This window comes from Microcebus murinus, chromosome 10 (genome assembly GCF_040939455.1).
Source record: "Microcebus murinus isolate Inina chromosome 10, M.murinus_Inina_mat1.0, whole genome shotgun sequence".
In the NCBI taxonomy this organism is placed as follows: domain Eukaryota; kingdom Metazoa; phylum Chordata; class Mammalia; order Primates; family Cheirogaleidae; genus Microcebus; species Microcebus murinus.
The window spans coordinates 25,185,871-25,211,342 of NC_134113.1; the positions used below are offsets into that span (position 1 = coordinate 25,185,871).

At 42.7% G+C, this 25,472-nt stretch overlaps 1 pseudogene; it reads left to right on the plus strand.

Moving 5' to 3' along the window:
- Nucleotides 1-21,958: 21,958 nt before the first annotated feature.
- On the plus strand, nucleotides 21,959-22,009 carry LOC142873591 (uncharacterized; annotated as a pseudogene).
- Nucleotides 22,010-25,472: the final 3,463 nt, after the last annotated feature.

A 25,472-nucleotide genomic window follows, 5' to 3' on the forward strand; every position in this document is an offset into this window, starting at 1 on the left:
GGGTCTGTGTTTCTGATTCAGCCTCAGCAAATAAAATCTTGCCTCTGGCCTTGAAACTGTATTTTTCCTTTTTAGCATTGCTGGTTAAGGAAACTCCAGGCTGTAAGAGAGGCTGTTGATAAAAGTATAGAGACAGGGTGCTAAACAGTAGTGCCATTGAGAAGACAGGTGCTAGATAAAGTTGAAAGCTGAAAACATTCCCATAATAAAATCCTACTCTGTGTTTAATTACCTTTAAATATCCTTTTAGGGTTGTCCATAAGAAGCCCACTTTGGAGATACCTAGACTTGCTAAAACTTAATAATATGGCTATGGAAATATGCCTATGGAAATAATATTGCATGCTAATTGTCACAGGGTAACACTATTCAGATTGGTTACCATAACTCCCAAAGATTATGTAAAGTTTGATCAGTGGGCACAGCTATTCTCTGAGAAATAAATTCAAAAATGTATTTCTGTCTCTTCTTCTTTTGACCAAATGAAAAATTAAGTCAGTGACCTTGGTAGATTTCTTATTTTTTTTTTTTTTTTTTTTTTTGAGACAGAGTCTCACTTTGTTGTCCAGGCTAGAGTGAGTGCCGTGGCGTCAGCCTAGCTCACAGCAACCTCAAACTCCTGGGCTTGAGTGATCCTTCTGCCTCAGCCTCCCGAGTAGCTGGGACTACAGGCATGCGCCACCATGCCCGGCTAATTTTTTTATATATATATCAGTTGGCCAATTAATTTCTTTCTATTTATAGTAGAGACGGGGTCTCGCTCTTGCTCAGGCTGGTTTCGAACTCCTGACCTTGAGCAATCCGCCCGCCTCGGCCTCCCAAGAGCTAGGATTACAGGCGTGAGCCACAGCGCCCGGCCTAGATTTCTTATTTTAAACAGTGTATCTAAGAGATTTTGTCCCATCATTTCTAAAAGCTTTTTTATTCAAGTTAGCCAGAAATCTTTGGAAGTGGGTAATTTTTTCATTGGAAAAATGAGGAGTCATTTTATTTTATTTTCAAGGTTGCCTCATATTGAGCTGCATTTATTAACTTCTCAGAGCCTTAATTTCTGCATCTGTAAAACGGAGATAATAATGCTACAACATCTTAGTGGTATTAGAAAAACAGTGTGACATGTAGCAAATGCTCAATAAATTGTAGCTCTGCATGTACACATACATAATAACTCATACAGATATAGCACTACGCACGAGTTGCCATTTTAGTTTGTCACCTCCTAACTATTAGGTACACACTAGACATCATCATTTTTGCCTGAAGGCCCAAATTTTTGATTGTCTTATATGCAAAAAAGGATTTGGTGACTAATATTTTTTTTCCTCCAGGCCACACCAACCTGGTGTTTCAATAGAATTACAAATATTTTCTAGTAAAATTAAACATGACAGTAGCAGGTTTAATTCCTTCCCAAACTCTCCTTTTTATGCAAGGGGATTCTTGTGGTGCCCTGTCCTTCTACCTCATCCATTCATTTATTCATTCCAAGAGTATTTGCTGAACATCAACCCTGAGCTGTATACACAGCTAGGTGCTGGGGGCGTGTTGAATGAAACAGGAAGAGTCCCCTGCCGTCACTCACGGAGGTCATGTTCTGTTGGAGATGCCCTCATGGCATCACTTCTTTTCCTGCTTCGGCAAACAAGTCCCAGCCCTCATTCCCCCATTGCTTATGAGTTTAGTCCTGGAGGCCACTTGCTCCAGCGGACACAGCTATTCTCTGTGCAGTGGGTCCCTGGGCCTTCCAAGCAAAGAGGCTACCTGCCTCTACCTCTGTAACCTCGCTGGACTTTTAGAGAGGTCACTGGTCATGCAGCCCATGTGGAACCGGAACCCCGTCTCCAGCAATTCCGTTAAAATGAACTGATTGTTGCACAAAATCTTGGCTGAAAGACTTGAAAGAGTCCCATAAATAAATACCAAGTTATCTGAGGCTTGTCCACATGATTTACCAGCATTTTTTCACATGACAAACATGTGAAAGGAAAACTAGGGAAATGTGTCAGCCACTATTGGCGTGAACCAGAGATTTTGCAGAGGAGGGTGAGGGGTTCTAGTCTAGAGTCTCCTCAGATTCTTGAACCAGCAAGGATTATGTAAAGATAAAAAGCAAAAAGTAAACACTGAAACTGTGAATGAAGAATGAACACAAAGAGGGGAAATCCTTCTATGGAAACAAGCTTTCCTCCAGAGAAGAAAAACAAGATTTCTGCTATTTAAAAAAAACAAAAAAAAAAAAAACCTGTCAGCCTGGAGTAATAAATGGAGGCTGGAGCCTGCACAGTGGCTGCTCGTCCAACATTTCTCTGCGAAAACACTTTGTTTTTAATTGGAAATTAACGTTTGGCAGCTCAGGGACTGACGTAGCTGACGCCAGCTCCATTGTGGAGCAGGGGCACAAACAGCAACTGTGAGGGTGATCCGGGGGTGGGTTAAGCAGAGGGCAAGGGGGTACAGGAGAGTGATAGAGCAAGAAAGTCTGTGAAGTCTGGCGTGAGGGCAGAGCTGGGCTCTGGGGACTCAGCAGAGGACGGGGTGGGGGAGGAGTGACAGCCACCAAGCCCCTGCCTTTGCCAGCTAGTGCCAGGGCTTGCCCTGGCACCTCAGCAGCCCCGAGAGCCGTGTCCCAGCGCTGGGAGTTGGTGGTGGCCAGCCTGGAAGCAAGAGCTTCTGACTCCAGAGCTCACTGCCTCCCTGTTGTTTTGGAATCTCTATCCTGTTGCGGCTTTGTTTTCATTTTTGCTTTTAATCATGGCTAAAATCTGTACTCCCCGTTGTGGAATGCCACTTCTCCTTTGATCTCTGGAATCTGCTCTAGGCCGAAATATCTTTCTGATCCAGAGAGCCTTATTCTCTGGCGATATGGCCGATCCCACCTTCTCTTTCCAGCTCCTATTTTTCCCCCTGAGCCTCTGTGTGAGTTTCATGTTCAAGCTCTGAATCATCCTTTCTGTTGCCAAATACTCATGCTGAAATCCCCCCAAGATCTTCTCAGCTGTCTCCCCAAGATAGACACACATGCCTCCTCTCTCCAAACCAATCTTAGCATAAACCGAAATGAAAGCAAGGATAGAGACCGAGTGAGTTGCCGAAGGCCCTCCAGGTTCTTTACTTTTCTCATTCTGAAGTCAAACTCTATTAAAAAAAGACCAAAAAAAATGTTTCCAGTAGAACATGGTAAAATGAGATCCATAGGTCTGAATCACAGAACTCTGATGCACAGGCTATAGAAGAATCATAAATGAGCATGTTTGTGAAAACTTTAAAATGATTTAACATTATGTCTGTGTCTTTAATTTTAATCCTTCATTCATTTGACTGATATTTATTAAGTACCGCTCTGTGCCAAGCACTGCATTGCTAAGGAATATGTTCAGCAGTAAACACAATGGACAAAAATTTTGTGCCATTTTGGAGCTTATATTCGACTGGGGGAAACAGCCCATAAACCTAACACGTAAGGTTTGTGTGGTGTGTGTGAGCGATAAGCACTAAGAAGAAAAATACAGCAGGGAAGAGAGATAGGAAAAATGAGGAAGTGTGGCTGCAATTTTTACACAGGGAAGCCAAAGAAAGCCTCCCTGAAAAGATGACATTTGAGTAAAAATGTGAAGTGAGGGGATGAACGCCCAGATATCTTGAGGGAGAGCATTTCAGGGAACAGGAAATACGAAGGCCCTGAGCAAGGAGCACGCCTGGTGTGAGTTGCAGGAAAAGCGAACATACCAGCGTGGCCAGGGCACGAAGGGTAAAGCAGTAGATGAGCCGACTGCGTAGGCCCTTGTAGGATTTTGAGTTTTCTCTAAGTAAGATGAGAGCCATCAGGGAGTTTTGAGCTGGAGCAACAAGACTTGCCTTTGTTTTAACAGGTCTTAATGGGGTCAAGAGAGGGATATTTAAGGGTGAGGAAAATAACAGCATGTTTGATGCTATTGGAATGATCCACAGAGAGAAAAAGCATGATGATGCGGGAAAGAGAGGGAAGAACTGTTGGTCCGATGCCCTTGAATAGGGAAGAGGGGTTGGCTTCAGGGTCACAGACAGTCTATCCACAGCAAGGGGGGGGGCAGAGTGCATACGGGCACAGGTGCGGGTATGGGGGTAGATGTGGGAGCTCATAGAAGTTCTCTTCTGATTGCTTCAGTTGTTCTTCAGAGAAGTAGAAAGCAAGGCCATGACCCAAGAGTGAAGGAGGAGGAGGTGTTGGAGTTGGAGGAGAGAGTAGTATGAGCATGTCCAGGGGCATGGGTGAGTAAATGGACCAGGGAAGTAGGGCGGGACGACCAGGTGGCAATCCTAGTTTCTGGTCATGAGTTTCAAGTGAGAGGAGCCACGTGGGTACATGTTTCTCTCTAGCCATGATGCACTGCATGGATGCAGGCACAGAGTGAGTGGAGAGTTAGATTTCACCAAGGTGGAGGCTTTGCTGGGTCAATATTATGAAGGGAAGGAGAGGCAAGGGAGTTGGGGGTCTCAGTAAGTGAATGAGGAGCTGCCTAAGAAGCAAGTGGGGATATGGAGGTAGTAATAACAGTGACAGTGATAGTAATAACAGTGACCAGATGGTAGGATCAGGGCATTCTAGGTCTCCTTGGATTGGGAGGGTACTAAAGGGCGTCAGCTAGGAATAAAGGAGTAGTGTCTGGGATGCTTGAAATTGATGATGGAGGCAGTGTGGGTTTTGGTAATGACACGGGCTAGAGTGTGATGGTGGGGGAAGCTAAGGTAGGGTGGAGCACAAGGTATGTGATGGGAACCTAGAAGCAGGGATGTCGGGAGGCTCCTCTGGGTTTTGAAAGCACTGAGTATTTTCATATACCAGTAATGTTGACAGCTAAGTGAGTCAGGGGCTAAAGTCATCAAAGAATGAGAGGGGAGTGACAAGGTGAGAATTCTATTGATAGCTGCAGCAAGGAGGGGTAGCCAGGGTGTAGTCTGAGAACAACTCTTCAGAGCTGGTGAGTGTGCGTAGAGGGAAGGGAAGATTGTTGACTCACAGGGGCAAGAGCCCACCTGGGGCCATGGCACTAAGGAAGTGGTGACTGCGGGGTAGACCCAGGTTTCAGCTTGAACAAGAAAGTGAAGAAAATGTTCAAAGGTTGAGGATAGAAAAGACTTTGCTAATGACAGGCTGTGGTTTCCAAGGACAGAGCGGATGGATTTGGGGCATTGGGCTCTTAAGAGCTGTGTGTGGGTGGCAGTCTGGTGATGACGTTTATTCTGCCCGCATCCCTGGAGATTCTCGGCTTTTAGGGACTGACCTTACAAGGAGTAAAAATCACGATGGGATTGGTCTTGCCGTTTTCAGATCCTGAGAATGTATGTGTGGGGAGGTGCGGGGGAAGGAGGATAGCACAGTGGTGGTGGGCAGGGGAGTCTCTCCAAGACCTCTTAGGACTTTGTCCCCTCCCAATTGCAAGTATGTACAGTGAATATTTAGGAGGAAAGTAAATGAAAAGTCATTGAAGTTCTCAGTTGTATCAAGGTGGTGGAATTATGGACAGCTTTTCTTTTCCTTTTCACTGCTTTCCCCCTTGAAGTCCATCCAGGGACATTGCTAGTGAACTCAGTTTCAAAATCTGTCACCTCTTGCTTATAATTTATTTATTTAATTTTTTTTTTTTTTAGAGACAGGGTCTCTCTGTGTTGCCCAGGCTGGAGTGCAGTGGCACGTGACGGGCGCGTTCATTGCGCACCTCCCAGCCTCACACCGGGCTCAAGCAATCCTCCCAAGTAGCTGGGGCTCTCTTGCCTCTCATTTAAATAAAATATCCAGTACTTTTTTTACAGGGCTCAAAGTTACTTTGCATAGAATTCACAAAGGAAAAAACACACATTGAAAACAAACACTGACCACAAGCAATATCCCTGCTGCTGATCTTTCCCTGGGTATTCTTACTGTGTTTTCACAGGATATCCCAGATAAAGCCAATGCCTCTCTGTCCTTGAAAACAGCTGAGCACAATGCATTCTGCCACAGACTGTATTATATTTTTTTGGCCAGATCCAAACCTCTCAGGTTCTTCCAGGAAGTGTATTTCTGAAAATTTCCAAAGCTTGCATAGAGAATTCTTATGTACCCAGATACACAGATTTGTAATTAGTAACAGCTCAGGGGTTGTTATTTATGTTTTCCCTAAGTCCTCTGAAGCCTCAGGGGCTTTTAGAAGTCAAATTATTCTAAATTTCCAGTTTGGTTATCAACTTTCTTTCTTCTTAGAAGAAGAAGAGCACGGTTATTCCCCTAAACATCATCCATTCTATCTCCAGCAGCACTTCTTTGCAAGTAAACGTCCTGCTTCTGCAGACTAAGATTATTGCACAAATATTTGTTGAAACTCACCAATCTATTATCTACCTAACCCTAATAGAGTATGTTTGAAATAACCCTGCTTTGGGGAAAATATATTGGTTTTTCTCCAGATTGTAGGTAGAACACTATTTAAAGACAGGCACACTGAATCGAACATTAACATAGGGAGTATCCTAATCACAGTGTATTTCATGAATGAATGAATGAATGAATGAATGAAGAATGGATGAGCAATTGAATGCTTGGTTAGTACTTAAGACTGTCTTAACCTCCAGGCATTTCAAGAAACTGACATAGATCATAAGTATGAAATCTTGTAGAAAAAGTAAGAAATGCTTCAAACTAACAACATAGAAAACTGAACTTAATTCTTTAATATTTTTAGCAGTACCTCTTTGAACTTGAGCAGTTAACCTCACTGGTCCTCACTTTTATCATCTGAGATATGAGAGAATTTGACTAAACTATAGAATTATTTAGAGTATGAAGAGATTTTAGGGACTTTCTAATGTCTCTCAAAAGAAATCAGGAATTCTAAGTCATAGTTCATTTTCTTTTCCATTGTGTTGTGCTGTACTTAAGCCACTTCTAAATCAAAAAGTTAGGCCAGACGTGGTGGCTCACGCCTGTAATTCCTGCACTCTGGAGGCCAAGGTGAGAGGATTGCTTGAGGCCAGGAGTTTGAGAGGAGCCTGAGCAAGAGCAAGACCGGTCTCTACCAAAAATAGAAAAATTAGCCAGGCATTGTATCATGGACCTATAGTCCCAGCTACTCAGGAGGCTGAGGCAGGAGGATCACTTGAGCCCAGGTGTACTGGGCTGTAGTGTGCTATGCCAATTGGGTAAGTTTGGCTATACTAAGTTTGGCATCCATATGGCAGCCTGGGAGTGGAGGACCATCAGGGGTGAACCAGCCCTGGTTAGAAACACAGCAGGCCAGAACTCCTGTGCTGATCAGTGGTGGGATCATGCCTGTGCATGGCCACTGCACTTTATACTGGGCAACATAATGACATTCCATCTCTGTTAAAAAATATATATATATTAACCCCCCCAAAAGTTGGTGATTTTGGAAGCAGATTTACACATGCCTGTCCACATTATCATCCACACCTCATGCCTATTGAGCCTTTTCTGAGGACTTTTAGATAAAAAATCCTACATTTTAGTGATAGTTACACAATTCTATAACTATGCTAAAAATCATTGACTTGTACACTGTAAACAGGTGAACTGTATGGGCTGTGAATTATATCTCAACAAAACTAGGTCAGAATTCTCTTATTTGCAGGTGAGAAAAACCAACCCAAACTGACTCAAGCAAGAAAGGAAAGTTAACACCTCATGTCATTGAAAAGTCCACATTAGATGTCCAGGTCTTAAACATTAGCATTAAGCCCCATATGCTCTGTCTCCAACTCTCAGCCTTCATTCCTCTGCAATGGCTTCACTCGCAGGAAGACTTTCTCTATAGGTGGCCCTGGCAGTTCTCAGCTTACATTTTTTTTTACCAATATAGCAGCTCATGCAGAGCCATCTCTTTCGCGGTAGTTCCAGCAAAAAGTCCTGGAACTTGAGTACCATGGGATGGTTTGGGTCATGTGACCATCCAATAATCATAAACGCTCATATGACACTACGTGCCAGTTGTATTCTCATAGCATCCAGTTGGTGGGGTTTAGGACACACTACTCCAATGTGTGGCACCTTGACATGTTGAATATTTTAAGCTGAAGGAATTTGAGAAAACAGCAGGAGGAGGAAGGTCTCTCTGACCTTCTCCCACCCTTCCTCCCTGAAGCAGGTCACGAACCCTCATGTGAGAGGTGCCCTTGCTATATCCAGAGGAAAGGCGCATCCTTATCTCTCAAGAGGAAGGGACACGGAGAGCAATCTGCACAAACAGGCTTTGCTGAGTTCCCCAGCTTGCTCCCCTTGCCTCGTACCCCTTGCCCTATCACATTTTTCCATGGTTGTCCACTCTTCATCAAACTACCGTAGAAAACACTCAGGTTCAATTGTGTCCTTGACTCTTCATTTCCTTATGAAGGCTCCTGTGTCGTGTAAGACACATGAAATAACTTTGTTTGCTTGTCTCTTATTAATGTGGCTTTTATTACAGGAGCTCTAGCCAATGAACCTAAGATGGGTAGAAGAAAAGATATTTTTCCTCCCCTACACGGTTTTATAGATGGCAAAAAATCGAGGCATACAGAGGTTATATAACTTGCCCAGGTGCACATAGTTGTAAATATTGGAGCTAGGATTTGAAACTCAGGTAATTCGCCCCTAGAGTTCGTAGTCTTATTGCTCGGAAATGCTGTGCTCCCCGCAAACACTGGAGCCCAGGGGAAAGGGGTGTTCAGACTGGCCAGTCTTGGGGCAGATCCAATATTTGCAACTGCCTTCTTTCTCTCCTGATGCCCTGTGTTCTAGACCCTTGAGGACTGATTTTATATGCACACATATATAAAATAATATATATAAAACATATGTCAGATGGATATGTATTATATCATACGTTAATGAATTTTAGAAGGCAGGCTTGTGAGCAGCACTTTGTGCTTCAGAGCCTGCAGCTGCTCCGGCATCATGTTCTCCGTCACTGCCAATATCACCCTGACTGTAGCCATTTGGGAAAGGGGGCTCAGAGATTGTCGGGAATAAGAGAGACTCAGGCCTCTTGGTTCCAGAATCAGGAGAACCATGCCAAGATCCTGGCCTGGCTTAAAGAAAATTCTTTCAGTACACAACTTTAGGAAAGAACAAGAGTAAATGTTCAGGATTCATCAACAACAAGAAGTAAAGGGAGACTTTAAAAACAACTCACTGGGATAAGTCATGACTAATAGAAACGCCTATTATTATGGAATCTGAGGATTAGGCTTAACACGAACATTAATTACAAAAAATACAGTTGCAGATTTAGAGAATTAGAAGTTCTTCAATCTTCTTCTGATACAGAAAATAAACTTACATGGATAAATATTTCTAAGGTATCAGTTACTGACCATGTTTTTGAGAATATAGTTCACAGAACCACTAGTATCAGAATCACCTGGGATGCTCTTTATTAAATCATAATCCCAGGCCAGGGATTATTACAGGTGGCTCATGCCTGTAATCCTAGCACTTTGGGATTCCAAGGCAGGAGGATCACTTGAGGCCAGGAGTTCAAGACCAGCCTGAGCAACATAGCAAGACCTTGTCTCTACAAAAAATAGAAAAATTGGCCAGGCTTGGTGGCACACACCTGTATTCCCAGCTACTTGGGAGGCTGAGGCAGGAGAATCACTTGATCCCGGAAGTTTGAGGTTGCAGTGAGCTATGATCACACCATTGCATTCTAGCCTGGGCAACAGAGCAAGACCCTGTCTCCAAAAAAATCATAATCCCATGTGTGGGGCACAAGTATCTGGATTTATGAAACACCATAAGTGATTCTTATGTCCTCTAAAGTTTGAGAATCATCACTTTAGTGGCTGGGAAAAACTAGCATCTTAGAAGAAGAAGAAGGATTGGGGGTATTTAAGTTGAACCAAAGGCAACCTCCTTAGGAGGCAACTCCCATTGGCAGGAAAAGGGGTGGCACAAAATCTTAGAGGCCACCGTATGTTGAGCAGCTTTCATTGTTAGGTGATACCACTAATGTTTTTACATCTGCTCATTCTTTATGTTCAGAGATGTTGGTCTCTATATTCACAGCTAGCCCTGTAGAGCAGAAAAGAATAGCACTAAGCAATAAACTTCAGTAAAGAATTTTTCAGATGGAAAACCTGCTCCTGTGAGCTATAAACTGTAACTAACCAACAGTAACAATTAATAGTAATAGTAATTGTTAAATAAGAGCTGTTATTGAGTGTGCTATACTAGGCACTATACATACATTATCTCATTCTGTGCTCCTAGTCATCTTATGAATGAACAGGTGGTGATATCATCTCCATTATCAGACAAAGAGACTTAGGTACAGACATTAAATAACTTGTCCCAGACCACAAACGTAGGGGCAGAGTTAGGACTCATTCAAACCAAGACTGTTGAACATTAGAGCCTGTTTGCTTTTTTTTTTTTTTTTTTTAAGCCAGGGTGTCACTCTATTACCCAGGCTGGAGTGCAGTGGCACAATCATAGCTCACTGCAGCCTCAAACTCCTGGGCTCAAGTGATCCTCCTGCCTCAGCCTCCCAAGTAGCAGGGACTATAGGTGCACATCACCATGCCCAGCTAATTTTTCTATTTTTTTGTAGAGTTGGAGGTCTCACTGTGTTGCTCAGGCTGGTCTCTAATTCCTGGTCTCAAGTGATCCTTCCACCTCAGCCTTCCAAAGTGCTGGGATTGCAGGCAAGAGCTACTGCATCTGGCCACATTAGCTTTTAGCCTTTGAGCCATGTTGTCTTATTCTCTCAACAAGAATTTATTATCCCCCAGGAGATTGAGAGCAGAGTCTAAAGAAATATTGACTGCAACAAATATAGGTTTATTATATACCTGAAAAAAGGCCACCCAGGACTCGCCATTCTGAGAGATCTAGCTGCGGTGCACAGAGACAGGCTTCTGTGTGTCAGATACCTGCCACCAAAATTAGGAAACAACAGTGCCCATATCCTGTGGGCCCCCTGGATGCTTCTAGAGAGTTTCAGGGGTCAGATTTCTCCTATTCCCTGGGTCTTAGATGCTTGACTTGGTAAGGCCAGTTTAGTTGCTGCTCTTGGCCTGTCCTGAAGATTTTTTGCTGGGTTAAGGATGAAGCAGAGATGGATAGGTAGCAAGCCTGGAAGAACGAGCCCGTAAATGCACTTTTGCTCCAATTCCAGCACCTAGTCAGGCCAGGCTGTGAGTTAATATAATGGGCTATCCAAAGATATAGGACCTCAGAAATTCACAGAGCAGATGGCAAACTTGTACACATTGTCACAGCATATGGCGGCATGTGGCAGAGTGGGAGCTCTGGAGTCCACCTGCCTGGCCCACGTCCAGTGCCTCACTGCCCTTTTAAAGTACTTGACCTTTCCCGGCCACGGTTTTTTTCAGTTATGAAAAGGAATAACAGCATGTTCACATGGAGGGCATCGTGAGGATTAAATGAAATAAAAACTATAAAGTGCTTCACACAATTCCTGGCCTATAGTACGTGCTTAATAAGTACACTTATTATCGCTATAAACAAAATATCATTGAGGCAAGAGGAAGGAGGTGTAGCTCCTGGCAATCGGAGAAGACTTCTTTGAGGAAGAGCATTTGACCTGGGCCCAGACGGGAGGAATTTCTGTGCGAGAGGAGGGGTTATTCTCTCCAGCAGCAGGACATAACCTGCAAAAGCACAAGACGGGAGAGGCGAGGCATGTGCAGGGAATGGTGAGTAATGCAGAAGGGCTGCGGTTCAGAGAGGGAGGGAGCTAGAGGAGGGAACATCTGGTCTGAGTGATTGGTGGAAGGTCTGAGATGATGATGGTCATCATTAATCTCCTAGTCCATACCGCACCAAATACCCAGTAAATACAAATTACTTTTTTTTTCTTCTCTTCTCTTCTCTTCTCTTCTCTTCTCTTCTCTTCTCTTCTCTTCTCTTCTCTTCTCTTCTCTCTTTTCTCTTTTCTCTTTTCTCTTTTGTTTTTTTTTTTTTTTTTGCATTTTTGATACTTAAGATCCTAGCTAGGACTGCCCTGAATGCAAGAAGAATTCCCTGGAAGTTTCAGGAGGCTGCACGCATTTTTCGGTCCTGAAATTTCTGGACTTGAAACTCTTTTGTAAAACATGAAGGCTTTACCAAAGATCTGTGGTCCCCCGTGTGCCCCCCGGGCCATTCCTAGCGACAACCACAGGGGCCTAAGCTGCTCAGAAGACAGTGCTGATTTGGGGGTGTTCCTGTCCTGGTGGGCAGTCCAGGCCCTGTGGAGCAAGAGGAGGAAGGAGAGCCAGTTTCTTTTCAGAGATACCAGAGGGTGCCCAGGAGAACTGCGCTGAGTGAGTGATTGTTGTTGTTATCTGGGTGGATGTGGGATTCGTTCACACCCACGCAGAGGTTCTCAGAGTCTAGAATGTTACACAAGTGAAGCGCCTGACGCATTTGGTCTCTGCAACTCTTAATCCACCACCTCCACCCCCATTCAACATTTTTAATATTTGCTAGAGAGGAGGATTTGAGTGTTTTAAAATTATAAGGGGACAAAAAAGTAAAGTCCTAATGATTCTCTTCTGTCTTTGACCTTCTCATTGGAGAAGGCCGTATCTATGTCTCCATAAGCAACAGACAGAGAATTGGTTCCAGGCTGCAGTCCTGTGTAATCTTGCCCTGCCTGAGTGAGGCCTGATGTCAGAGTATTTAAGGGAGAGTCCTGAGGCTCAGCTGGTCTGTGATTAGACTGGCTGTGCTGGTTTTTCTTTGGGTAGTAAATGCACAGGCCAGAAACACCTCTGCGGCAGAATTTGGGTACAGAATAGGAGCATTGTCTGACCTAGGGCAGACTGAAAGCGATCAAACTGAAAGTATGTTCCACTTTGAGCATTTTCAAAGAGCAGTCGTCACAGCCACAAGCTTGGGCCTGGCTTAACCTGATTCGCAGTAAATCTGCTTCAATAGCACCATTTCAATTGCGATAATGAAAGTAAATACGCAGGTGTTTCTAAATATATATTTGGCATTGTTAAGCTATCACTGAATTTTTTTAAAATTCTGAATCATTTGGTGAATGTTTGTACACATATCCAGACAGGTTGCTTCCAGGCTGTGTACATTGTAAGTATCTCTTAATGCAAACCTTCAATCACAATAAATACTGGGAATACCCTGCATTTGTATAAAGTGCTTTTACTGACTCCATCTCATCTGATTTTGCCCAGAGCCAAGAGAGGCATGATAAATATCCCCTGGATCCACAGAGGACACTTGACTCTGAAGCCGGGTGACTTGCACAAGGTGGTAAAGCTAACCTGTGGCTGGCCCAGAAGGAACGCCTGCCTGTGGGCTCAGCGTGTGGGCCTCCCAGCCACACTGCTACGGAATAGTATGGCTTGATTGATTTTTCTAAACCGCTGGTATTCAACTTCCAAAGAAAACCAGAGTAGGTCATCTTTTTGTTTCTTTGTTGACCCAGTTACATGCCTTCTCTTCTATAGATTTCCCCATCTTCTAGGATGTGGGAGGCAGATTTTATGCATTTTTTTAAACCAAGTTTATAAACCAAATCTGAATTTCTTTGCAGCAGGAAGCAGGGAAAACAAATAGCTGATCTATACTGATTGCTCACATAGACATACTAAGCCACACTCTGAAAAGGAGTTGGGTTTTAGAAATTCAAATTATTTTGTGGTCACCGAAAATAAAACCCTCTCTCTACCTGTTTATAGGGCTATCTTCCTCCTCCTCTTCACAGGCCAGCCCTGGGGAGAGTTGGCTGACTCTGTCCTCATTTCCTCACCTCCCTCTTGTTTCTTCCCCAGTGTGGACACTGCCCAGGTTTTTGTTAAGGTCGTCGGTGGTCTCCATGCGACTCAATTCCGTGGACTTGAGGTTTTAGGACTCAGTTTATTTCCACTCTTAGCAGGATTTAGTACACATTGTGACCTTGGGATAGTTACTTAGTTCTCTAAATTACTTGTGAAGTGGGGGTAGGTCCTTCCTCAGGACTGTAGCGAGATCTAAATGAGATAGTTTGTGGGAAGTAGTGAGCAGTGTCTGCTACAGTGATAAGCAACAAATAAATGACCACTGTTCTTGCCAGCATGCTTTGCCTTTGGCTTCTGTGACACTGCGTTTTCTCGTTTCTCCTGTACCTGCAGTCCCTGCTACTCCTCTATGCTATCATGAAGTGTTGGGATTTGTTTGTTGCACAAATATTTAGCAAGTGCTTATTTCATGCCAGGAAATTTTCTTGGCTGTAGGGATACAGCAATGAACACAATTAGGTTGTTGGCTTCATGGAAGCGGGAAGTTTTAAAAATTACTATATAATATACCAGATGATTATATGTAGATGGTGTAATATAATGTACATCATAGTTATGTTATATATTATATACATATCACATATAGATATACATGATATATAATAATACTGTATTATACCATGTAACAAAATATGTCAGATGATGTAGATCATATCAGATGTCATTAAGTTTTAGAAAGCAGGGAATTATTCTAAATTGAGCATTGCAATTTAGAATAAGATGTTCAGGGAAGTCTTCACGGATTGGCTGGGATTTTTAGAGACTTGAAGGAAGTAAGGGAGTGAAACATGTGGAACATCTAGAAAAAGATCATTCCAGGCGAAAAGAACAGCAAGTGCAAAAGCCCCGACGTAGGGGTATACTTGATCCATTTGAGGAACAGCAGTAAAGCCAGTGTGGCCGGAGCAGAGCGAGCTCTGTGGGGACCTGGGATCAGAGTAGCAGCCTGGGGGTAGGAGAGGGGCAGGACACATCCTGTGGTGTTTTCTGGCAGAGTAAGCCCTTCGCATGGGGCTAGGGTGGAAGCAGAGGGACTGGTTCAGAGGCTGCAGAGCCCTCCAGCATTTCTCTGCATCTGCCCCAGACCCTTCCCTCCCTGCTTTGCTCTCTCTCCTAGATCATACCTGCTGGACATAGCATCTGTGTTTCTACAAGTCCCAAACTGAAGTCTCGTGCTCCTGGGTCTCTTCTGACCTCCAGCCTTACTTGTCCATCCATCTAATTCCATCCATATGTGGGCAGCTTAGTACGTCCAAATGCACGGGTGCTTCTCGCCGCCCCCAGCTCCTCTGGGGTCCCACGTTGCAGCAACCGGCACCACCACCGACCAGTTGCTTAAGAGTCCTATTCGTAAAGTCCCTCCTTTAACACCTCATATGCAGGGACAGCTGGGGGTAGGAGAGGGGCAGGGCACATCCGAGCCCTGTTGTTTCTGTCCACAGGCATCTCTCAGATGTACTCTGCAGCCACAGGAGTCCAAGCCTCTGTCACTTCTCGCCTAGATGACAGGGTCATCTCCTAATGGGTAATTGCACATCTGTTCTGCCTTTCCAGTTGCAACTAGAGTTGCCAAGTGACCTTTTGCACAATGATGTAGAACTCTGTGAGGAGCAGTGAAAAAAATTCTGTCTGAAGATGCGCCCGTCTCACAGTGGGGCAGCCTTTCAAGTTAGTAAAAGGGACACTTAATGACATCTGAAGTGTTTGCTCTTGGATGACATCAGTGGAATGGAGTGTTCCCACTAACGTTTGCATGACCAGAGTGCTCCTTCCTGGAATAAAGAATGCTTTTGCCCCAAATAAGAATTTCAACATCTTTCCTTGACTACAGGAAGCCTATTTCTGTTGGTTTTGAATAATAGTTTTGTTCCTATATCCTGCTACTTGGAGTACCCCAGTACCTAATTAGGGGATTTTTTAATTTAAAAAAAAAGTGGATATGGTAGGTTCACTTCTTTATTTAGTTTTATCAGAAAGAAAGTTAATACACCAGATTATATGGTTTCACCCCAACTGTGGCCAGAGTGATCTAAAACAATTACAAATAATAATAACAATCTGATCACATGACCCTTCCAACTGATGGTTTCTAATTGCCCTGGCAGTAAATTCTAGATTCCCTCCTGGGGCCCTCTAGGCCCTCTGCCGTCTGGGACTTGCCTTCTCCCCGCCCCATGCCTTGCCCTGTCCAGCTTACCCCGGATGAATCTGCATTGCTCAGGCGAGCACCACTTTCCCCTCCGAGGTCTGTCTTTGCCTCTTCTGCAGCCTCCTAGAAACCGTTCTTTCTCCAGGCCTCAGTGTAGGTGCCACGTTGTCAGGGAATCCTTCCTGATGCCTGGATCTGGGCAGGTCTCCCTGCCACGTGCCCCCGTCACACCCTCTGCTCCTTCCTCAGAGCCCACGTCATACTGCACCTGTGAAATGTCCGTCCTCCCTGATCAGCGCCAGTGACCCATTCTGCCGGGTTCTGTTGGGCTCATTCGGCTGCCGTGTCCCTGCAGCCTGGCCTGAGCCTGGCACCGCGGGCCCTCGGAACATGTCCCTGGCTGGTGTGCCTGGGTTTCGATGCAAGTGTTAGGTTGTTTCTTAAAACAAAGTGTTTTCCAAGAGGAGATCGAAATTGCCATTCTCATTAATTTGGCGATCCATTTGACTAAGGGGGAAAGATATAGTTAGTTGTGTGGACTATAATGCTTAGAAAATGGAAATCGATTTTCAAAGGGAGTTGGTCAAATAAGAGAACAGGAAAGCTGAAACAATCCCGTGGCTGTGTGTAGTGGCCTTTTTATGGGCTTCATGTCGTGATCTAATGACTTCATGTGCCTGATCCAACAAAATAGGGTTTCTCACAGTGTGGGCCTGAGCAAATACCCACAATGTGCTTTCCCTGAATTGGGGGTCGGGGATGTGTCAGGGTACTGAAAAGGGAAAGTATCTTCACAGACGCCCCCAAATTAACTCACTCTTCCCCCCACCCCCAAGGGAGCCATCTGAAGCTGCAGATACGTTAGGCAGAGTCAGTTCCCGTGGTACCAGCGTATTTTACCTGCTGTGCAGTGGTGTCCTTGAAATGAGGGGACAGGGCTCCCGTTTCCACTGGGGGAGGAAGCACTCGAGCCCTGCCAAAAGCTTCTTCCCTTTTGAAAAGGCTTATCTCAAGCTTAAAGATTTCAACTTCCTTTTTAAAGACACGGTTCCTTTTCTTCAGGAAATGTGTGTTTCTACAGGCATACAAATGGGATTTAAGATGCCGAAGGAAGTAGATTTGATTTACTGAGTATGCCTTTGGCAACCGAGGGAAGAGTGAAAAAGAATAATAACCAGCCTTGCCAGTATAATACCACTCTGGATCGCAGAACTGCACCAGGGTTATTGTGCCTGGAACCTTTTTGTTCTTTTCTTTTAAAAGCACTGCCTAATTATGGACATGATGACATAAAAACAAAAGAAGCTCATTCCCTTCCTGGCTTCTAGTCTACTGAGGATGACCCAAGGGCAGACTTAGATTTTCTCAGCAATTCAAAGGAAAATTGAGTATTATTAAAAAAAAAAAAAAAAGAGCTCTAACCTTAGACTCTAAAATTGTGCATTGAATGTGACCAGAAGGACACAAAAAGTCAGCTGATGAATGTTACCTGCTGTCTTCTGAAAACTAATGTTATGTATGCCCCTGGGCTCCTATGAATAGTAATGGTGCATGCCCTTTGAGCTGTTTTTATGTCAGTGGTAATAGGTCACACTCTTACCTAATCACTCATGCAATTCAGAATTATCATATGGGGTTTAAGGATGACTTTTGTGTCCACAGCACTTTGGGTCAATAGGTGTGAAGCATTAGGTCTCATTAGCCCAGTGGTCCAACTGTGTTTTTGGCAGCAAGTTTAGTTGTAGGTGAGTAGTTACCAAACTATTCCAAATAAGTATAAATTATTTTTTCTCTCTGCCAAGGAAAGCTATTTCTAATTAACAGCTTCACAGAAATTGAACACCAGCACACAAAGTTGTAAGAAGTTTTCACATCTAAATATACTTGATAGGTTTTTTTTTTTTTTTTTTTTTTTGAGACAGAGTCTCGCTTTCTTGCCTAGGCTAGAGTGAGTGCCGTGGCATCAGCCTAGCTCACAGCAACCTCAAACTCCTGGGCTCAAGCGATCCTCCTGCCTCAGCCTCCAGAGTAGCTGGGACTACAGGCACATGCCACCATGCCCGGCTGATTTTTATATTATATATATTAGTTGGCCAATTAATTTCTTTCTATTTTTATGGTAGAGACGGGGTCTCGCTCAGGCTGGTTTTGAACTCCTGACCTTGAGCAATCCGCCCGCCTCGGCCTCCCAGAGTGCTAGGATTACAGGCGTGAGCCACCGCGCCCGGCCACTTGATAGGTTTTTAACGTGCATTCTACACTTTCTTATATGTATTTTTTCTTTTACCTGGGAAATGTTATATAATAAAAGGCTTGGGCCAGATGCAGTGGCTCACACCTGTAATCTTAGCACTCTGGGATGCTGAGGTGGGAGGATGGCTTGAGGTTAGGAGTTCGAGACCAGCCTGAGCAAGAGCAAGACCCTGTCTTTACCAAAAATAGAAAAAAATTAGCCAGGCATGGTGGTGCCTGTCTGTAGTCCCAGGTAGTCAGGAGGCTGAGGCAGGAGGATCACTTGAGCCCAGGAGTTTGAAGTTGTAGTGAGCTATGATGACACCACTGCACTCCAGTTGGGGCGACAGAGTGAGATTCTGTCTCAAAAAAAAAAAAAAGAGGCTTAGTTTCTGGTGTCAGGTGGTCTTCAGTTTGAATCAGTTACTAGCTGATGATTTTTGTACCTTTTCATGTCCCTCACCAGGAACATTAGGTGATGGGCATGCAAGATATCCTCAATAATTTTCCTATTCAGATAAATGTAATGTTAAAGAGTATTGCATTACATTTTTATTTAAATAATTGCATTCAAAATAAAAAGATTCAAAAGATTGTAGAATTTTTCACCAATGATTAATTAAGGCCAAACAGCCAGGATCTCACTTGATTTGCATCTAAATATGTATTAATTCATACTTTCTTAAGTAAATGTCAGTTATACCGCCAAAACAGAAACCAATAATAATCCAGAGATTGGATAGTAGGAAATAAACTTAGGGTTTTGAGATGCTATTGAATCTAATTTTGTGTAATACCATTATAAATATCAGTTTTGAACCTAATAATATAACATAGTTCTGTTTTTTTTTTTCAGAAAGTATAGGGAAATAGAAGAGGGTTGGTCTGAGGTTTCAGGCAGACTTGGGTTAAATCAGTTATTGTGAGTGACAATGGGCCAAGTTTCCTAACCCTTGTTGGCCTTAGTCCCACTATCCTAAGCTTGCGACATGGATGCTCGCTGCAAGGTGTGTGTTTGTGGAAGTGCATAGACGCTGACCTGGCACTCAGGAGGTGCCCACAGTAACTGTGGAGTCTCTCTTCTCCTGCCTCTTCCTCCAGCTCTGCTACTGAGTAGCAAGTCATTTTATATATCCGTGCCTCTGTTTCTTCATCAAATAAAGAAGGCTGGGCCATAGGCTTATTCTAAAAAGTTCTACAATTCTAGGCTTTAAAAATATAAATACTTTTTAGGAAATGGTTCCTATTTGGAAAAAAAATATATTGGTACTAAAGTAGAAGTATAGTTGATATGTAAATGAAAGTATCTACAGATCATAAACTGTGTCCATTCTTTATGCTAAAGATAAATTCTTCTGAGAGCAAGTGAATTGGAAAATCTAAAAGGCATTAACAATTCTTTGCATTCACCTTAAAAGAGCAATGGAATTCCATATCCTACAGTCTTGAAATGAGTAAATGGAAGGATGTAAATATTTATTGGAATGAGAGTGGAGCAGAGAGAAGCTCTGCTTTGTCTACTGGTTGGTGGGTGGTAACAGAGCTATGGATCATTGTTTGCACTAAGCATTTAATAACCCCATCTGTTGAAAATGTATATTTAGAGGTACTTTGAAATTGCTATAAGCTACCTAGAAATTGGCAAGGAAGTAATGCTGGAGAGATTCCAAACTCTGCAGCAGACCAAAAAATCCGATATAAATCAATATGTAATTATAAAATCCCATCTTTGGCCACATCTCTTTAAATGTCTTTACTTAGGCATGATACAGACTTTTAACACCAGAATCTGGGACTGTAGAGTCCTTTGCTAGCCTCAGGTTTGAATCTCAGGGATACTGTTTATTGACCTGAGGGACCCACGGAGGCTGGCAGAACTTTCTCGTGTGCACGGTCTCCACTGATAACTCGCGGTGCTCACTTGTCTCCCAAGTCCTTTTAACTAGATTGTGTCTCATTTCAGAAATGAATCACTGGGTCCTGTAAAACCTTTATGCTTCTTTTTCCTTCTTGTTGCCTATTTTTCTCACCACAAACTCCTTTGGTCAGGCCTGCCCTGGTGGCTCATTCAGAGAGGCATCATTGTGGTATGCGCCGCCCTCCCCCCCCACAGTGTGTGTCTTTTTCTTACCAAACTTCCTTTTAAAATCTCCATCCCGCCCATCCCCCCACCCCTACCCCTACCCCGTCTCCTATGTTCCTCTGCCCGCACTCTCCCTTTCTGTGTACGTTTCTTTCACCCAGAAGGGTGGCATATTGAGAATTGTCGCTGCTCAAAAGGAGAAAAGTCTGGGTATTCAGGAGTTGCTGTTAACGACATTTAATGAATCATTACTTCTTTAGTTATCTGTCTTGATGAAATTCTTTACGTAGCTCCTAACTTGTCTCTGTGTAACATTGAAGTAGGAGTTAAAGAGAGCACCTAATCAAAATGAACTGTTTTCAACAAAAGAAATCAGAGTTTTATTTTTCCCAGGGATGTGGAGTTTCTCTGTCGGCTTAGAGCTAGATCCTTTGTCTTTCGCCTCCCAGCTGCTGCTGCTCCTCCTCGTCTTACAGTACGGCTGCTTACGTGTATGCGCCAAGTCAGTCAGCACACGAGAGACGTTACAGACTGAATTGTGCCCCCTAAAATTCGTATGTGGAAGGCCTAAGCCCTAGTACCTCGGAATGTTCCGGCATTTGGAGATGATGTCTTTAGAGAGGTGGCTAAGTTAAAGTGAGGCCATTAGCTTGGTCTCTAGTCTGATATGACTGGTGTCCATAAAAGAAGAGGAAACTTGGACACACTGAGAGACACCAGGGGTGACCATGCGCGGAGGGACGGCCATGTGAGCACACAGTGAGGAGGCAGTCATCTGCAAGCCAAGGAGAGAGGCCTCTAAGAAACCAACCCTGCTAGCACCCTGGTCTTAGGCTTGCAGCCTCCAGAACTGTAAGAAACTAAGCCCCCCTAGTCTGTGACATTTTGTTAAGGCAGCCTGAGAAGGCAAAAACGAACAGTCACAGTAATACCGTGTCTGTGTTATGAGATCACCACAGGGTCAACCAGGAGAATTCGAGACAAGGGGTCTAGAAAAAATGGGTGAAATGACTCTTTAGAAACTCATGTGAGAGAGATGCTCTAGCGTGTGTGATATGTGATGGGTTCGAGACATTCTTTTTCTGTCAAAGCCCAGTTTTGGGGTTTGGGCCTCCCTCCAGGTCAGGGAAGAAACGTCATACAGGCTCAGGCATCCCGAGGTGGAAGCAACCCCGTGGCACCCGGAGAGCGCCACCTCCGTGTGATGCTGATGCTCTGGACGTCTGACACGCGGGGTTGCTCTCCGCACAACTAACAGGCTGAGATGGGGTGAGTGAGGGCGACACTGAGCCGTGCTCAGCTGACAGCAACCCAGGGGGAGGTGAGGCGAGGGGTGCCGTTAACAGCCCCGGAGCACGGTCATTGTTCGGCTGGATTCTGCTTTCAGCTTTATGGAGTTAGCTTCAAAGAAGCCTTTAGCAGTGCGGCGCTTTGTACAGTAACTGAGTCTCTCCACGTGTGTGACGGCCTGCACCTCTGTTCTAGCCTTTAGAAAGCCACAAGTGACTTCTGCTTGATTCATGACAGGAAAGAAGGAAAAACCGTGTTTTACGTGCATTGTTGTGTAAGCATCTTCAAGATACAGTTTAAAAAACTATCGTATCTGTTCCTTTTTTATTTCTATTGATTTATTCTTATTTATTTCTATTGACTGAGTAGGAACAATGGATGTCGATGTATAATTTTTGTATTACATAGTCCATGTGGAATTCTCAATAATAGAAGATATGACATAATAGTTACAGCTCTTTTAGAATTTGTCTAGGTCCTTGCAGAAGACCCCCCTCTACCATGCAATTTGAAAAAAAATTCAAATAAAACAATTTAAAAAAAAAAAAGAAAAAATATAAGATAAAAATATATAAAAACAAAATATGATGTAATGATTTTCAGATATGAAACAATGACATCTGAATTGTTTATTTTGGTTTGGTATTCAGGCATCTCCTACAGTTTCACTTTTTTCCATAAGAACTACCAGTTGTTTCCTTTCTAGATTGGTTTCTAGATTGGTTTCTAGATTGTGCTTCTGTAGATGTGTGAGTCTACCCTGAGCTCTCTCTTCTGTGGTCTCTATCTTGTTCCTAGTCACCTAGACTTCATTATGCTGTTGCTGATGCGATGTCTGGCTATCTGGTCAGATCTCACCCTGCCTGTCCCCATTCACCATATTTTTTCCCCAAGCTACCTTTTTTCTTCCCTTGAATTTTAAAATAAGCTTATCAAGTTTTAGGAAAAACCCTTTTTCTTTTCTTTTTTTTTTATTTTTATAAATTTTTTATTACATCTTTATTTTGTTTAAAATTTTTTTCTCTTTAAATTTTTTCTTTTTGCTCTCTAATATTAACATGTATAGCTGATAAGGGAAAAACTCTTTTTGATTGGGTTCTGTTTCATGTATTAATCGATTCAGGAAAAACTGACATTTGTTTGATACTTACTACATCTTTCCCTCCATGAGTATGGAATATCTCAATATTTGTTTTAGGCTTTCTTTCATAGAAAAATTAATGTTTAAGAAAATACCAGTACATACACCATATCCAAATCCTCAAACATTTATGGAAGGGTTTCCAGTGTAAGAACCATGTTGGGGACTGATGGATTTTTAAAATGAGCAAGTGAGTCCTCTATTTCAAAAAGATTATGGTCTACTAGAGGGAGGTGTGGTAGACATACGTACAGTTTATTTAGTATAAACTAGACTTTGATAAATACTAAAGTTATACATAAGACGCTACCAGAGAAGGAAGATTAATTTTGATCTGAGAAATCACCTGGGGGAAAGAGCTACGTATAATACTAGTATTAGCATGTTTATTTTATGTAAGTCCCATATTTTATGTAGCCATTGTAGAGAATACTTGTTAGTCTCTGCTTTCATATTTTGGTAACTAACAGTGGGCTTTGTGGCTTATATTGATATGCAGTCATTGTAAAAATATTAATGAGATATTTTACATTTTTTGTACTAAGTCTTCAAGGTGTAAATTAATTAAAATTCAGTAAAATTTAAAAACTCAGTTTTGCTATACATATGATAAAGAGCTAATAACCAGAATCTACAAAGAACTCAAGAAAAATAGCTCAAGAAAAAGAACTCAAGAAAAATCAAACAGTCTCTTTAAAAAGTCAGCAGAAGACATGAACAGAAGCTTTTCAAAAGAAGACAGACTAATGGCCAATAAACAAATTTAAAGAATACGCAGCATCTCTAATCATCAGGGAAATGCAAATCAAAATCACAATGAGATATCATCTAACTCCAGTGAGAATGGTTTTTATCAAAGGTCCGAAAACAACAGATGCTAGCATGGATGCAGAGAAAAAGGAACACTTACACACTGTTGGTGGCACTGCAAACTAGTACGACCTCTATGGAAAGCAGTAAGGAGATACCTCAAAAAACTAAAAGTAGACCTACCATAGCAATCACACTATTGGGTATTTACCCAAAGGAAAAAAAGCCATTTTTTCAAAAAGACACTTGCCGTTGAATGCTTATTGCAGCACAATTCACAATTGCAAAGATGTAGAATCAACCCAACTGCCCATCAATACATGAGTGGATTAATAAAATGTGGTATATGTATACCATGGAGTATTATTCAGCCATAAAAAATGGTGAACTGATACCTTTTTTAACAACCTGGTTGGAACTGGAGACCATTCTCCTAAGTGAAATATCACAAGAATGGAAAAACAAACACCACATGTTCTCACTATTAAATTGGAACTAATCTATCAACCCTTGTGCGCATATATGGAAGTAAAACCCAATGGAAATCAAGCAGGTGGGAGGATGGGTACACTTATAACTTTGACTCAAACTGTACGAAAGCAATTCGTGTAGTCAAAACATTTGTACCCCCATAATATTCTGAAATAAAAAATAAGAACCCAGTTTTTTAGTCACAGTAGGCACATTTTAGGAGTTCAGTGGCCACATGTAACTAGTGTCTTCTGTACTGGACAGTGCAGTTTTAGAAAATCATTTATTGTACAAGTAATCTTCATATCTAAATGAGGGAGAACATTTAAAGCACAATAGTTTAAATAGGTCTTCCTGGACTGGGTTCTATGCATCATCTATATTCCAATTGATTATATCTAAAACATTCTGATATTTTTGGATTGAAGAGAATAAGACTCTATTTGTAAAAGAATTAGATGGTGGCTGGGCATGGTGACTCACACCTGTAATCCTAGCACTTTGGGAGGCCAAGGCGGGAAGATTGCTTGAGGCCAGGAGTTCGAGACCAGCCTGAACAAGAGTAAGACCTCATCTCTACAAAAAATAGAAAAATTAGCCGGGCATGGTGGCATGCACCTGTAGTCCTCAGGAGGCTGAGGCAGGAGGATCACTTGAGCTCAGGAGTTGGAGGTTGCAGTGAGCTGTGATTACACCAGTGCACTCTAGCCTGGGTGACAGAGTAAGACCCTGTCTCAAAAAGGCAGAGTGGATTAGATGGAAGCAATGACAAATGAGAAAAACCTCTTTTCAAGTAGAGCATAGAGAATAATTTTGTAATCATGAGCAGTAGGAAGCACCAGTGACATTTATGGATTGTCTGCTTCTTTCACTGGAGCAGAAATTAAAAATTGAGCTATATAAATTGATCTTCCTCTTCTTAATCTTTTCTTTGTTTTTCCGCCTATTACCTCAAAGGATCCCCTTTTGGGATTGAAAAGGAATATTGTTGTTTTTAACTCCAAATGACCAAATTCTGCTAATATTCTGAAAAACCAACATACTGCATTCCTGATAACTTCTGCTCATTCCTCTGTATATGTGTGGTCAGTGTGTGTACATGCGTGTGAGTGAGTGTGCCTGCCTGCTGGGCATCCTATACACACCATGTTAGATACTTTAAATCTTGTGCCTGTATAGGATTTTTCTCCTTTTGTGGAAGACATGTCTTCTAATGGAAGGAAAATCAATGGAATGTCAGAAATATTAACTGGGAGTGCATCAGCCACAATGAGAAATAATAGAACTATAGAATACCTTTCAAAACTGTCAGCGAGGACAGTGAGTACTTCTAAATACTTGCAGGAAATTGAACCTTCACTTCCAAAGTGCTATGAGAATTGACTTCTCATTTTGTGAAACTTGAAATGCAAAGCCAAAAATCTAGAAGTGCTTGGAAAAGAGAGACAAGATTTACAGGGAGCCTTCAGATGAAGGATAACATCGTGATGGTATAATTTTGAATTTCAAAAGCCCTGTTTGTTTTCTTTCTTCAT